Raw genomic sequence first — 13344 nt, forward strand, 5'->3', positions numbered from 1 at the left:
AAAGATTATGATCTTGTAGGGATAATGGAAACCTAGTGGGACTCCACCTATTACTGGGCCGTAGGTATAGAAGGCTATATCTTGTACAGGAGAGACTTTGTTGGAAAGAGGTGTGGGGGTAGCTCTCTACATGAAGGAACAGTACACTTCTCTTCAAACTGAGTTTAGTGACCAATGAGGGCATCTTGAGACCCTATTTGTTAAAATACGGGGAGAACATGGGGAAGGGGATATAAATGTAGGAGTCTATTACAGACCTCCCAACCAAGAGGAAGAGCTGGATCTTGAATTCAATAGGGAACTGGCTGAGGCTGCACACTCCCAATGCATGGTCATCATGGGTGACTTCAACCTCCCTGACATCTCATGGGAAGAGCACATGGCTGAATCTGACTGGTCATGTAGCTTCTTCACTTGCACTGATGAGCTCTACTTAGGTTACTTATGGGTGTTGCCTATGTTACCTATGTTGTAACCAGTCTCATGTAAATTGGTTCCTGAATGAAAGGGAATGAATGAGGGTGTTTGAGGTACAATGATAGGAGGCCTCTACTGAATGATCAATTCAATGACTGAACCATCAACTCAAGGACCAGAACATTGCCTAGTATTGACCACGGACCTGTGCCAGATCTGCTGGCTTTCCACTTTTTCCTTTAATCAATTAGCATCAATTAACCTTAAGTTACCCCAAGCCACAGTGACCTTAAGTAACCCCAGGGGCCACTTGACCTTAAGTAATCCCAAGCCCCAATGACCTCAAGTGACCCCAAGCACTAAGTTACCCCAACACCCCCTAGTGCTAACACAGAGCCACAAAAGTGTGTGTTTGTGTATGTGTGTGAGTGAGTATATAATTGTGTTTCATGCCCTCCTGTCTAACAGAGCAATATTGGGATCCCAAGTGTTGATCTGGCATATGTCAAGTCAACAGTCTAATGACCACAAACTTCTGGAAGGCCAATTTAGACTGGGCATAAGGAAAAACTTATTTACAGTCCTAGTGTTTAGAGTCTGGAACAGACTCCCCACAGAGGTGGTGCAGGCACCTACTTTGGACTCATTCAAAAAACATTGGGATGCGTATTTTGCCAGGATCATTTGACCCCAGCAGACCTCCTGCCTATGGCAGGGGGGCTGGACTCAATGATCTCACAAAGTCCCTTCCAGCTCCTAATGTCTACAAAATCTAGTAAATCTAAAAAAATTCAATACTGGCACCTAAGAAAGTGAAAATTGTAATTTTGGTATCTACCTAGTCATTTTTTCTACTATAGGCACTTGTGAGTGTTTCTTTCTCTTATTGTTCTGTTCATCAGGACTGGATCCAAGTATATTCCTATCATTATTTTGCCCTGGTTTGTCAGCAGTCTAGATACAACAGCTGTATAGATTCCTGCAGCTTCAGTATAACTTGCAATTCTCAGATATCGTAACATTCTGGTTTTAAATTTGTCTCTTAATACCATGGGAATTTTATGAGATGTATGTATTTTAGGTGGTACGTGTGAGTTTAAGGTATGGTTACCTAGCAAGCACCATAAGCCTTCAAATACATCCTAATATTATGTAAATAATACTAATCACTTTGTTTCTTTACACGCTCTTGTGCTGAATTAATAACTTTCCAAATATAGTAACCCAATATAGTTTGTGATTCAAATGCTTCCAGCTTTGCTATTCTGATGGTCCAAGTACAAAATGCATACATGCAGTTTTATTCCGTCTATATGCTCACCTATACTCTCTGTGTGTACATTAATCAAGTAAATTGCTGAATTGTTTAACCTTTCAAATGCTCTTTAATATTACAGAGCTCACATTATCACGTGCCTCTGCATCATGTTAAAAACTCACTGGGTTTGGGGTTTTTTTTGATGATTAAAACAAGCAGACTCACTTTCCTCATCGTTAGGAACAGATCTTGTGAGCACCCACCAGTCTCATAAAGTGCTCAGAACTGCTTGCCTTGGGCTTCCCCTTTCCAGATTTACACATTTACTTAAAAAGATGCTGTCCTGCAGATGGGAAGAGCTACAGGCAACATTTAAGTTCTCTCTGACCCATTTTTTTCATTTCCTTCAGTCTCTATTATTGGTAGCATGGCTGATTCCAATTCCTTGATGTTCCTTTGGGATGATTATTGAACATGGGCTTATTTGACAATATAAAATAGTTTTCTAGTCCATCCAGTCCTCCTAATGGTTTTTGCCATTGCTTCCTTTGCTTGAGATAAATATATAATAAATTCAAATATTATGTCATGTCTCCCCCAATCTTGTGGGCAGTGAATTTAATGCCATTCCACACATACCATCTTTAATGAGATTCATACAGTTATCCCCAATACACAGGTTTGGGCTGCCAACTTTTCAAGTCAGTCACATATTGGTCTATATCAGTGGTACTGAACCTTCTGGCCCAGCAGGCTGGATGAGTAGTGTGGGGCTAGTCCCTGGTTACAATTGCAGGATACCCAGGACCTGTGCATTGGATCTAGCTGAGGAGCAACCCCTGTGCTAGTGTGATCCGCCATGTGAGACCATGTCAACCGACCTGTGGGGTCTCCATGGATCTCAAAATCTGTCAGTGGGGGAGCAGCTTCAATGTTAATTGGACAGTTCTGGAAGCTGTGACAATTAATGCTGCCGCACCGCTCCTGCCACTGCCAAAGTTTTGGATCTGTAGGAAGATCCATGGACTGGACTGTAAGGGGGTGAAGAAGGTGCTGGGCGAGGGCAACGCCGGCGGTGGCGGGGTCCGGCCCGACTTCCAGGTCCCGGCAGAAGGCCAAGCACCCAGGTTTCCCCCTTCCAGGAACCCGGAAGCACCTGGGTCAAGGCCTACCCGGATGGATAAAGGGAGAGCGGCGGATCCAGAGGCGGGACCGGCGGATCCGGAGGCAGGAGCAGCGGGTCCAGAGATGAGAGTGGCGGATCTGGAGGAGAGCAGTGGGAGAGCCGGTGCCGGATGAAGCACCCTTGAGTGGGTGCGAGCCGCTTGGAGATGCAGCAAGACCTGCTGGGGCAGGGGTAAGCCCCGGCGCGGTGAGGAGGCCCGGCCAACTGGCGGTGAGGACACGAGCAGCTTAACGCCGCAGGAAGCGATGGCACCTGGCAGGAGCCAGGTACCATATGTACTGTAATACAGGGGTGACCACAGGTGGGGAAACCCCCGCGCCTGTGATTTTTGGGAGGACTAAGGGGCGGAAGGAGGCCTTGGGAGAGGGCGGAAGATCCCAGCCCAAGTCCAGGAAGAGGGTCAACCCCGCAGCTGAGAGGGAATATCGGGGAGGATAGCTGAGGGTCCAAACAAACCCCAGCTCCCGTGAATCCCTGCCGGGAACCTTGTGTTGAACTTTGTATTTTTTCCTTTACGAAGGAACATTTTTTGGGACTAGCGTCCTGACGAGTGGCCTGCCCCGAGAGGCGGCTGCTACCCGGAGGACTGGGCGAGGGTGTAGGGGTGGAGGAGCCCTCAGGACCCCTGGACCCAGTGGAGACGGAGTGCCGCTTCCGAACTGCACGCGCCACAATATTGTGAACCCCTAAGTTACCATCGAAGTCGTGGCAGGTGAGACTGGCGTGGGTACAGTGAGGACGGCACATTCCCCTCTCACCGGGGGTCCCCTGTGAGATGGTTGGTCGACGAACCGCGCCCCTCACAACTGGTGGATTGGCCGGGAATTGCTGGGCAGCGACGAGGATTCTGTAAGGGCAGCCTAGACTGGTAGTGCAGTCCAAATGGAGTTCCCGACGGGGATGGTGGGCATGAATACAGGACAGCAGACCCTGCATCTGGTGGCCCAATTATTACAGCAGCACCTGCAGACCGCCATGAGGCAGATGAATGTGCAGGAGCACATGCTGCAGCAACAGGCCCAGGTGGGTCTATACCCCAGGGAGTTCAACATGCCAAGGATGACGAAGGATGACGATGTGGAGGCCTTCCTGGAGTCCTTCGAACAAGCAGCCCTTGCAGCAGGGATAAACCGGGCAAAGTGGGCCGGTCGCGTGGGGGTCATGTTGGTGGGCCCAGCTCAAGCGGCTTATCAGACTTTATCATGGAGCAAAGCTGTGGACTATGACAAGGTGAAAACTGAAATATTGCAGAGGTTAGAAATCACCCCAGAGAAACATCGTCAGGCTTTTCGAGAAACCAAAACAAGGAATGAGAGGAGCCCTAAGATGTTGTGGCAATTCCTCTCCAATGAGTTAACTATGTGGCTGAGGCCAGCCGAGGCTACCAAAGAAGAGATTTGTGACCAGGTGTTGCTAGAACAGTTCCTTGCGGATCTGGGGGAGAACACGCAGCACTGCGTCAGCTGTCACGGGCCCACAACTTCACGCCAAGCCTTGTGCTTGGCGGAGCAATACGAGGCGGCCCAAAAGGGACTACGTCTAGACAGAGGTATGGCGAGACGAGAGGGCTCTCCCAAAAAGGGGAAGGGCGGTAAAAACGAAAGGACACCAGAGAGAAAGGACTTCTTTTGTTTCCGCTGTGGAGGGAGAGGACACATGGCTAGGGTTTGTCCGGTAAGTCCGGACTATCAACCCACCAAAGGGAGACCGTACCCTGACGGATCTGGGAGAGAGTGAGAGCTCACAAGAGAGGAACCCATGGAGTGTGGGGTCTGCACGGGGGTGGGGGCTTCCCCCCAGCCTTTACCCAAGGTCCAAGCTTGGGTGGGACAACGCCTGTTGACGGCCGTGGTGGATACCGGGTGTGTCCAGACCCTGGTCCGACCGTCTATGATTGAGTGGAGGCAAGCCCCCTGGTGCGCCGGAGTTCACCTTGTTTGTCTCCATAAGCAGAGGTTGTATTTTGAAAGAAGGGTCCTAGACGTACGCGTGCAGGTCATCTCCCGGCGACTGCCGGTGGGCCTGAGCGAGGATATTGGGAAGAGACTGGCCGGAGATCTTAGAGGTCCTGGCGATGCTCCGGCCCCAGGACAAGCCTCTGGGGGGTTTAGCTGGAGGGGAAGTCGAGAGAGAGAAATGAAAAGTTGGAAGACCTCACCAGTGGCAGCCAGTTCAGGGAGGCCCAAGAGGAGGATGTAGAGCTGCAACCCTTCAGAGAGGAGGCGGTCACGCGGCCCCGGCTGCAGGTAAGCCCCAGCGCGAGTCAAGCAAGGGGGCCCCGCATAGAAATTAGATGGGGTTTGTTGTATTGCATTAAGCCGGGTCAGTGGGCGGAGGAGGAGGTAGAGCAACTCCTGATTCCCCGATCCTATAGTGCCCCGCTATTGCAGTTAGCACACGGGAATCCTATGGGGGGACACCTGGGAAAACGTAAGACTGAAGCTCGATTGACGCGCTGGTGCTTCTGGCCCCATCTGTATGAAGATGTAGAAAACTTCTGTAAAACATGTGAGAATGTCAAAAAGTGAGCACTAACAAGCCTCCCCGGGCTCCCCTCCAGTCAGTGCCGGTGGTGCGGGACCCGTTTGCAAGGGTCACCTTAGATGTAGTGGGCCCATTACCCCATAGCGTGGCGGGACACCAGTTTTTTCAGGTGTTCATTGATTATGCCACCTGCTTCCCAGAGGCCGTACCCTTGAGGGCGGTGACGGGGGTTAAGGTTGCGGAAGAACTTATGAAATGGGTAACCAAATTCAGAATCCCTAAGGAAATAATAACCGATCAGGGGGTGAACTTTATGTCGGCGGTGGTAGCGGCACTTTGCAAAGTGTTGCGGATACGCCACCTCAAAACGACAGTATACCACCCTCAAGCCAACAGGTTGGTAGAGCATTTTAATGCTACCCTAAAGGGAATGCTACGTCGTTGCACCCAGGATGACCCCCAGAGATGGGACTCGTTAGTGCCGCCACTTTTATTTGCGGTCCGAGATGCCCCAAGAGGCCTCTACGGGTTACTCCCCATTCGAGTTGGTCTTTGGGCGCTGTCCCAGAAGCTTGTTAGATATCGTGGGGGAAGACTGGGAGGATGATGGTTGTGTAGGCCATAAGGCGGCCGAATACATGCAGGATCTACAGGAACGGCTCTGCCAGGCCCGGAAGACGGCTCATGGTAACCTGGCTGAGGCCCAGAGGCAGCAGAAGGATCGGTATGACCGAGGGATGAAGGAGCGGGAATTATAGCCAGGTCAGAAAGTACTGGTGATGTTGCCTAGTGCCAATAGCAAGTTTGAATCACAGTGGCAGGGACCGGTGACGGTGGTGAGGCGAGTGGGCCCAGTGGACTATGAAGTACGAAGAGAGGGTAAACGTCGGAAGACCCAGGTTTTCCATGTCAACCTACTTAAAGAGTGGCAGGAGTCCCAGGGGCTCCTGCTCAAGACAGATTGGGAGGCCGAAGAACAAGAAACTCAAGAGGGGGACCCATTGCCATGCCCCCCCGATGGATGTTCCCGATGCCAAGGATTGGCAACTGAGGGACGGGCAAGAACGGCAACTGCGAGAATTAATCCATGAATTTAGAGATGTCTTCACAGAGAGCCCGGGGAAGGCGAAGGGAGTTGAACATGCTATCGTGATGAAAAGCACTGAAAGCCTATCATGTGAAAAATGGAGTTTGAAGTTGTTCATCTTTGTCTGCACCATTTGTAATGCCGTTCAGCTCAGATGTCTGCTTCAACTCTGCTGCATTTCCTCCAAACATTAGTTCCCCTGGAGACTATTATCATTATTATTTTTTATTTTATTTTTTATTACTTTCATTTTCTATTCAGATACAAGGTAATATCTGTAATAAAACATTCAAGTACATTCAATGTCATTGTAGTACCTGAACTACATACGTATGTGGTTGGCCAGGGTTATAACCCCGCTAGCCCATATGGCTTTAATCTACCTCATTGCTTTCTTTTCTGTCTCCATACAACATGCTCTTGTAATTTTGGTGCCCAGTCCACAGTTCCAACTATAATTATAGCCTCAGTCATTTACTGTAGCCAAAGCCAGCAAAACTGTTTAACATGGGCAGAACAATGCATTTGTCTCTAACAAAAATTATGAGTTTGACTGTTTAAAGGATCTTATAAAGGGAAATATCAGGAAACCATAACAGTAGGCAGGCTACAAACCCTGCTTATAATAGCTAAGTTCCATTATACTGTGCAAAGATTTTCAGGATAGGGCCCAAGCAATAGCTTTAAACTTAATTACAGAGTTAAGATTATAACAGCATTAACCGTCATAAGAACCAAAAAGTGTTACGCCACAACCTTATAGTAAATTTCATACAAGTTAACATTGTACCTGCATAAGCATTCTTTCAACTAACTGAAAATATGAATTAGAGATGATTTTAAGAACAAGAGGAACTATTATGGACATTTTGGTCTGGCTTTCACATAGGATTTCATCCAGCAATTTATCCAGCACCTTGAATGGGTTCAGGAACCAAGCCTGGCTTAATGTTTGAGCAAGTTACAGATAACTGCATATAATTTGATCTTTGATAGCATCTTATAAAGGGTTATTTTTCCAAGAAGTATGCATCTTAGATCTATTTAAAAATACATTCACAAGGTATAGTCACTCATAGAATCATAGAATCAAAGGACTGGTACAGACCTGCAGGATCATCAAGTCCGGTTCCCTGCCACGGACAGGAGGTTATTGGGCAAAGTGTAGGGGGTGCATGCGGGTACACGTGCACGCAATGAGCATGGCTGTGCACCCCCTACACCTGCTGCGGGCAGTCACCGCTTGTGACCCTACCGCTGACACCACTGGCAGCATCTGTGGGCAGTCTGCGATCTCTGCTGGCCACCAGCTGCGGGCAGCGGTGGCTGCAGGTGGTCACCGACCCCTGGATGGTTCTTGCCACCCTGCCCCCCTCACTCTCTGCAGGCGCTCCCCTGCTTACCGCTGCTGCGCTCCTGCAACTCTTGCTGCTCCCACTGCCCTGCTCCCGCCGCTGCCATGCTCTCCTGGCTGCTGAGGGCATGGGTTCCAGCCTCCTCTTGAATAACTCCAAGGATGGCAACTGCACTATCTCTGCTGGGAGTGTGTTCCAGATTCTAGTTACCCTTATGGAAAATATATTTTTTCTTATGTTCAGCCTAATTTTTCCCTCTATTAGCTTGTGCCCATTTGGTCCTCATCCTCCCTTGAGGTACATCCTGAAGAGTTGCTCCCCTAGATCCTGGTGCTTACCCCTGATGTACTTGTAGGCGGCTATCAAATCACCTCTCAGTCTTCTCTTACTCAGACTGAACAGGCCCATTTCCCAGAGTCTCTCCTCATATGTCCTATCCTCCAGGCCCCTAATCATATGGGTGTCCCTTCTCTGTATCCTCTCAAGATTATCCACATCCTTCCTGAAGCGTGGTGGCAGTACTAACCAACAGTAGATTTAACTAGTTTACTCCAACTTAATAGCTCCACATCTGTAGATAGCGACGCGTTACTGCAGAGCTTATTAGGCAACTATGCAGTAAGCATCTCATGTAGATGCTTCCACTGATTCCAACCTATAAAGATTAACATCTGCATCTCATATAAAAGGGGAATTGAAACTTAGGTAGCCTAAGACAGAAGTAACAAAATTTTATAGCTCTGAAAGACTGGTTTACCCTCCCCTCTTCTACCTATTGGTTTACCCTCCCTTTTACAATACTGGAAATCCTACAAATTTTCTGCAGTAGATACAGAGCCCTACAAAATTTGCATACTGGGGAATATCTTGAAATTTGCTCAGTTCTGAATTGCTTCAGGTGCAATTCCTTCCTTGTATATCAGGTGGTCAAACTTCTCTTTCTGAAACAACTTGCTTTCCTTTGGGTTCACTTGCCAGCTGGCAACTTGGGTAAGGTTTTCTGGAAGCCTTACCAAAAATCTGCACTCTTCGCTGCTGGCAGATTGTAAGGTGGCTGTTTAATAGATGAGTTTCCCCATGATCTTGGGCCAATCTGGACCAATATTTGAAAAACTCACTTCTTAACCAGAAAGTTTCTCAGGCTCTTGTGTGGTTTCTCATTTAAATATATTGCACTGCATCAAAACAAATAGAGTGGCAATTCCGGAAATCCATCCCTTCACCCCTTTCTTCTTTAATTTTTGTCTTATGCCAGAATTTACTGAATTCCATTGGGTCACATTTTCAACTGTTTATCAGAAACAAACAGGAATCGATTTCTGGTTTGGATTCAAAAGAATTTTAGCAGCTGTAATTCCCATCTTGGATCTAAAACAGATCTCAGCTTCTATATATTTGTTGCTGGGAGTTACCACAGCACATAGCTGTTATTATAGCTTTTATGCAAGAAGCAGGACATTTCCTTCAATATTAACCAAATGGCTAACATTTGTTTTGCAAAGTACACATCTTTAAAGGGGTTTTTCACAAGATAGAATGTAGAGGATCCCTTTCCTGTAGGGCTGTGCAAAGCACCATCGTTGCATTTCGACATCTGTTTTGCCATTTGTGTTTCATTTGGTCATTTCATTTTGTTTTGAAGCACTGTCCCTTTGCATTTCATTGAAACTGTTTTGCTGTTTCAACTCGTTTTGAATTTTTGCCCATAGGCAATGGATAATGGAGAATCATGAAAATGCCTAAAGTGTTGTCATTTCTTGCCTGACATGGATGCAAATTGCAGGGATGGTAGCCCCATCTGAGGGCATGAAGTCTGCCAAATTTCAAGGAGATAGGTGCAGAGGTTGCTCAAAAAACGCATCTCAAAGTCTTGAAAGCAAAATTTTCCGGAAGCCGCAGCCTCTTGTCATCTGGCACATAAATCGAGGGGAAGGCTGCAGGGCCATGCTGGACTCCTCCCAGGAGCGCAGGCCCCCGGAACTGTGCTGGATGACAGGAAGGTGCTGCTGACGCCTGGTACTGGTGCTGGGCACAGCCTGCACCCAGCGCCGGGGAAGACAGATGCTGCCACGGGCCCCAGGCAGCAGTGGCAGCCTCCTGTCATCCAGGAGCAGATCTAGGGCCCACTTGCATGGGAGGGCTGTGGGGCTGTGCTGGACTCCTCCTGAGTCCAGCACAGCCCTGCAGCCTCCATGCAGCTCAGCTCAGCAGCAGGAGGTGAAGTACACCTCCCACCACTGGGCTGCACGCCTAGTGGCTTTGCAGCCCCATGGAGCTCAGCCTGGTGGCAGGAGGCAGGTAGAGCTGGCGCTGTGCTCCACCTCCCACCACTTGGCTGAGCTGCAGGAAGCCCAGCACTGGGAGCAGGGTACACCCAGTGCTGGTCCCAGGCGGCAGCAGCAGGCTCCTGTCATCTGGCACAGATCTGGGGGCCTGCACCCTCGGGAGGAGTCCAGCACAGCCCCACAGCACTCCTGTGCGTGTGGGCCCCTGGATCTGCTCCTGGATGACAGGAGGCTGCCATTACTGCCTGGGGCCAGTGGCAGCATGTCTTCCCTGGTGCTGGGTGCAGGCTGCTGCTGCTGCTGCCGCTGCCTGGAGCCAGCGGCAACATCTGTGTTCCTCAGCACTGGGTGCGGGCTGTGCCCAGAGCTGGTCCCAGGCATCAGAGGCAGCTTCTTGTCATCCAGCACAGATCCAGGGGCCTGCACCCTTGGGAGGAGTCTAGCACAGCCCTGCAGCCCTCCCCAGAGCCTCTCAGAGGTCAGTCTGGTGGCAGGAGGCAGACAGAGTTGGCACTGTGCTCTGCCTCCCACCACTGGGCTGAGCTCCACGGGGTTGTGGAGCTGCTGAGAGCTCAGCCTGTGGCGGAAGGCAAAGCATCACTCTGGTGGAGTTTCATCTGTTTACACCAGCAGCAAATTTAGCTCAGTATGTGGGACCATTGCGCAGCTTTGGCTGGCAGCATTAAATACATATATCCATGCTGATAATTTTTATTTGCTCCTTCATTTTTTGTTGACATTTCAAAAGTTCCCAGAACTGGGGGAATGTGGGACAATTTGACTATGGTTCTGGCCAGAAGTTTGTATTTATGAATGTGGGAGACACTGGGTTTTACCCTTTATGATATATACCAGGAAATATTTCCATTACTAAATTATTAGCTCTTCATTTTACAAGTAGATACAAAGTTTAAACCAAAAGGTTCCCAAATTACTTTACAGATTACAGTATCGGACCCTTTAACTGCTACATGCAATCCCTCTGGAATTAACAACTGGCAGTACATATACCAAGCAGCAAACTCCATGGCTCCCCATTTGTTTGGAATTCCTATTAAGAAACCCTGCTAAAGCAACCAGACATTGCCTTTCTTACTTAAGATACTCTCCCTCCCCACTCAGTCTTCATTTATCTGACCTATGTCCTTTGTCTCTTTCACACAGCTTTATCATCATCACCAATAGCCACAGAACAGACCCTGTTCAACACCTGTCATCTATAGGTCTCAGTCTCATTGAATCATCTTATTTAAAATCTCAACTGCAAGCTTTCATTTCTCTTCCCCATCTCTCAACTTATTCTGCTTCTGCTATGATTAGAGCCAAACTTGCCATTTTAATTCTGCAGATCATTTCAGAATACAGCTTATACAAAAATTGCTGTACAAAAGAGCTGCATTGTATCACTGCACTGTGTGATTAAGTCAGAATACTGTGCTGGAAGAAAAATTGGAAATGTAACAGTGCCATACAAAAGTCTGCAGAGAAAATCATGACCTCTTCAGAGTCAGAGGTGGGCATGAAGCCTTAGTGATACATAAAGCAACTGATGGGGGTGGGAAAGGAATAAAAGAAAAGGGAAAAAAACCCCACAAACCATTTCCCTGTCCTCCTAGGAGTCTGTGATTTTTCCCATGATTTTCCCAGAGCTGATGAACACTTGGAGAGATACTACCTGACATGCTCTGTGTGTGGAGGCCACTTATAGCTGCTCTCAATCAAGCACAATCCTGTGTCAGAAAAGCCCAAAGCAGTATGCAGAAGCAGCATGGCCATCACATTTATATTATGTCCAGTCCTTTAAAGAGAGTTTGTACCTTTTAAGTATTTGGATTTTCTTTCATCACTAGCTATGCTTTGATAACCTTGTAAACTAGTCATACATTTTCTTTAGATTTGAGTTAGGTGGTCAATTTTCAGATAAAGCAATGTGACAAAGTTTAATAGAAAATAGATAAGAATTTGGAGGGGAATGGAACAGGGATCAATTTGTTGCATAATTGCCCTTACCCCCTCCAATAATTAGAATCTACACACAGAAAATTTATAAATGTATTGTAATTTTCTATGTATCAAATATAATTATTGGAGGATCATCTTAAATTCATCCACCCGCACCTACTGCAGGTGGGTGGGGTAAGAGGTGATGAGGAGGGCATTAATGGGGCAAATGGTGGGGGACAGACAGTAGGAAAGATGGGAGCATGTGGTAGGGCAAGTAGGGGACAGTAATGGGACAGGCAGGGGGGCAGGTGATAGGTAGTGTGGAGGCAGTGAGATAGGCAGATTACCCACTGCTGCCTGCCTCCTCCCTCCCCTGACTTACTCTCTGTTGTGCCTCCCCTCTCCATAGCCTCAGGTTGCCCAGATTCCTCCTTCTCCTGTCCCTGCCTCTTCCCCTTTCCATGCTGCTTCTGCTACCCGTGGCCTCAGGTCTCCTTTCATCCCATCTCCTCACCCCCTGAAGTCTCTCCTCCCTGCCTACTCCTCCCCTTACCTTTGCTAACTCAGGAGAAGTGTGGCAGAGGGGGAGAGAGAGGGAGGAGTGGTGGTGAGGAGGCTGAGGGCTGCTGGGGAGGAGTGGCAGGGCATGTGAAGGAAGTTGGGGTTGGGAGGAAAACAGGTGGCAACTGTAGCTCTGGCTCGAGCCCCAACCCTGGTTTGGGGCTGGAGCCTCAGCGCCTGCCTGCCCCTCACTGATTCTTGCTCATTTGTGAGGCAAGAGCCTTTCCCCCACCATGTTAAAAAGTGGGGAGGGGCAAGAAGGGGGGAAAGAACCTCATCTTCTAATAGAGTAAATATGGTAATTGCCTTTTGTATCTTCATAATTTTCCAAAGACCATTAAAACTAGGCCCTATTCTACCTATTAGGCATCCAAGTACAATCCTGCTAGGGACTGATGCTGAAGAGCATATTGGATGCTTGTACATGTGATGCTGTTAACATGTACATGTGATAAAAATGTCACTGTGTGGCTTAATGGCATCACAGTATACATGTACAAGACTTTTTGGGGTTTTAAAGAGAGCTCATTCCCTCTCTTCCCCCTCAAGCCATGAGATAGGCAGGCAGGCTCCACAGAAAAAAAGGATCAGGCCCCTTGCCACATGTCTTTAGCAGTGAGGGGCCCAATTCTATTTTTTTTTTTTTTGGCAGAGCCTGCCTGCCTCTCCTGCAGCCAGGGGGTGAGCTGCTGGTGGGCTGAAAAGCCCCTGAAATGTGGGAGGCCCCAGTCCTTCCCTCCACAGTGGCGGTACTCCCCAATGCCTCC

This window comes from Crocodylus porosus, unplaced genomic scaffold (assembly GCF_001723895.1).
Source record: "Crocodylus porosus isolate Cpor-Errol unplaced genomic scaffold, CroPor_comp1, whole genome shotgun sequence".
NCBI classification, from domain to species: Eukaryota; Metazoa; Chordata; order Crocodylia; family Crocodylidae; genus Crocodylus; species Crocodylus porosus.